Raw genomic sequence first — 3,315 nt, 5'->3', positions numbered from 1 at the left:
GGCTCATCCTGACCAAAGGATGGAGTATACGGCGAGACTTGATATTGCTAGTATGAATAGGACTCCTAAGTTTATATTAATGAGTGGGTAGGGCATTGGGAGAGGGATTCATATAGTTAGGGCTAGTGATAGAGCTAGAATGGGGGCTAGAATGAATATTGATATGGAGGATGTAAGTGGTCGTAGAGGTTCTTTTGTGAAGAGTTTTACTGCATCTGCGATTGGTTGAAGGAGGCCGTAGGGGCCTACGATATTAGGCCCTTTTCGAAGTTGTATGTAGCCTAAGACTTTTCGTTCAACGAGGGTGAGGAAGGCTACGGCAAGAAGGATTGGGATGATAAGAGAGATAATGTTGATAAAGAACATTTTGTTAGGGAGAGGAATTGAACCTCTGATAATAAAGGTTTAAGTTTTACGCAGTTACCGGGCTCTGCCACCCTAACAAAGCCCCTTTTCTCGGGCTTATGAGGAGATAAACTGGTTAGATTGAGTTGACTTCATCTATTAGTTTTAAGGCGCCTTTGTGAGGTAGGCCTTACATCCCTTGTCCTTTCGTACTGGGGGAGGTTATATAATAGATAGAAACCGACCTGGATTACTCCGGTCTGAACTCAGATCACGTAGGACTTTAATCGTTGAACAAACGAACCCTTAATAGCTGCTGCACCATTAGGATGTCCTGATCCAACATCGAGGTCGTAAACCCTATTGTCGATATGGACTCTTGAATAGGATTGCGCTGTTATCCCTAGGGTAACTTGTTCCGTTGATCAAAAATTATTGGATCAATAAGTGATGTTATATTTTGACTTGTGGGTCTAAATTTTAATCACTCGGGAGTTTTTTTATATTCCGAGGTCACCCCAACCTAAATTGCTAACCCACAATAATGGTGTAATGTTATGCCTTGTAGGTATTTAGTATCCATAAGTTTGGGTTAGTTAATTAAAGCTCCATAGGGTCTTCTCGTCTTATTGTGGCATTCCCGCCTCTTCACGGGAAGGTCAATTTCACTGATTGGGAATAAGAGACAGTTAAACCCTCGTGTGGCCATTCATACAAGTCCTTATTTAGAGAACAAATGATTATGCTACCTTTGCACGGTCAGGATACCGCGGCCGTTAAACAAGTGTCACTGGGCAGGCAGTGCCTCCAATACTAGAAATGCTGGAGGTGATGTTTTTGGTAAACAGGCGGGGTTTGTGTTTGCCGAGTTCCTTTTACTCCTTTTAATCTTTCCTTAAATGCATGCCTGTGTTGGGTTAACAATAGGGTAGATAAGTATTTCATTTTTGGGTTGATATTATCAGATTGTTAACTATCAGTGGTCTATCCGTTTCTGATATAAGCTTATGCGGGGAGAAAATAGTTCTTGTTACTCATACTAGCATTGTTGCTTCTATATTTAAATAGAATGGCCCAGGAGGTATAATTAGGAGTTGATGTAATATGATTGGGATTAAGTTATATTGTTTGTTGAGCTGGAACGCTTTCTCAATTGGTGGCTGCTTTTAAGCCAACTATGGTGATGTTAGTATATACTCTCTAATAAAGGTTGTATCCTGATTCTAAGAAGCTGTACCTTCTTAGACTATATTTTAAATTTACATTAAAATTTTGTTTTTTTTAGGTAAATTTAAAGTTGAACTAAAATTCTGTTTGTGGGCAACCAGCTATCACCAGGCTCGTTAGGCTTTTCACCTCTACCCACAAATCTTCTCACTATTTTGCTACATAGATGAGTTGATCCTTTTAGATTGTTTATGGGTAGCTCGTCTGGTTTCGGGGAGCTTAGCTTAAGTTCTCTTTGTTAAGTCGTTTCTGGCTAGTTCATTATGCAAAAGGTAAAAGGGGTAATCTTTGCTGTTTAATACTGTTAAGATGTCTTTCATCATTCCCTTACGGTACTATCTCTATCGCTCCAATTAAAATTTCTATCTCCTATACTTTTATTATTTAACTAAATGTTTTACTTTATATGTCTGTGATACTTAAGTTTGGGGTTAGTTGGGCTAGCTTTTGTTCAAAGTGGTCATAAGTAATGAAATCTTCTGGGTGTAGGCCAGACGCTTTAGTTAAGCTACACTTTGATTAATCCAAGCACACCTTCCGGTATGCTTACCTTGTTACGACTTGTCTCCTCTTGTGTCTTAGTTAAGTTAATATGGTTATGGTTGTGTCTTATTACTTGAGGAGGGTGACGGGCGGTGTGTGCGTGCTTCATGGCCCTATTCAATTAAGCTCTCTATTCTTAATTTACTACTAAATCCTCCTTCAGTTTTTAATTTCATAAAAACGTTCGTGGAATGTTCTTGGGTAGAAAATGTAGCCCATTTCTTCCCACCCCATAAGTTACACCTTGACCTAACTTTTTTATGTAAAATGATTGTGCTTACTATTCTACCTTTTGAGGGTTTGCTGAAGATGGCGGTATATAGACTGAATTAGCAAAGGGTGGTGAGGTTTATCGGGGTTTATCGATTATAGAACAGGCTCCTCTAGAGGGATATAAAGCACCGCCAAGTCCTTTGAGTTTTAAGCTATTGCTAGTAGTCCTCTGGCGAATTATTTTGTTGTAAAATTATCTATGTTTAGGGCTAAGCATAGTGGGGTATCTAATCCCAGTTTGGGTCTTAGCTATCGTGTAGTCAGATTATTATAAAGTCACTTTCGTGGTCTATTTTATGGTAACTGTAGCTTTTTACGGCTTAGTTAAGTTTTAACTTTAGTGCAAAGGTATCTTAAACACGCTTTACGCCGTGGGCCTATTAGTTTGGGTTAATCGTATGACCGCGGTGGCTGGCACGAAATTTACCAACCCTTTTTAGTATGGCTTAGTCAAACTTTCGTTTATGGCTTAATTTTTATCACTGCTGTATCCCGTGGGGGTGTGGCTTAGCAAGGTGTTATGAGCTACTTAAGAGTGTGCTTGATACCTGCTCCTTTAGATCACTGCTGATTTTAAGGGCATTCTCACTGGGGCGTGGAGACTTGCATGTGTAAGTCTACTAAGAACTAATAGGAAGGCTAGGACCAAACCTTTGTGTTTATGGAGTCGTGCGACTCATCTTGGCATTTTCAGTGCCTTGCTTTATTAATTAAGCTACATTAACTTATACTGAAATTGTAGTGTGTATAATAAATAAAATACATAGTAAATATGAGAGGAAAAAAAAAGGGGATGCTATCTATAGATAGACCACGAGATCGAATGCGTGTAAGACTGTTGTGTTAAGTTAACTAGAGTAGCAATACATTTGTATACAATTTAAATAAAGCTTGTGAGTATTGTATGCACTTAGTCCTGTTTTTGGG

At 39.0% G+C, this 3,315-nt stretch overlaps 1 pseudogene; it reads right to left on the bottom strand.

The window, feature by feature from the left end:
• Positions 1 to 2,089: 2,089 nt before the first annotated feature.
• LOC144310114 (18S ribosomal RNA) lies at positions 2,090 to 3,044 on the bottom strand (annotated as a pseudogene).
• Positions 3,045 to 3,315: the final 271 nt, after the last annotated feature.

Source organism: Canis aureus, unplaced genomic scaffold (genome assembly GCF_053574225.1).
Source record: "Canis aureus isolate CA01 unplaced genomic scaffold, VMU_Caureus_v.1.0 ptg000427l_RagTag, whole genome shotgun sequence".
In the NCBI taxonomy this organism is placed as follows: domain Eukaryota; kingdom Metazoa; phylum Chordata; class Mammalia; order Carnivora; family Canidae; genus Canis; species Canis aureus.
Note: the sequence above shows the minus strand (reverse complement) of the source record. Positions and strands in the feature narration are given on the sequence as shown.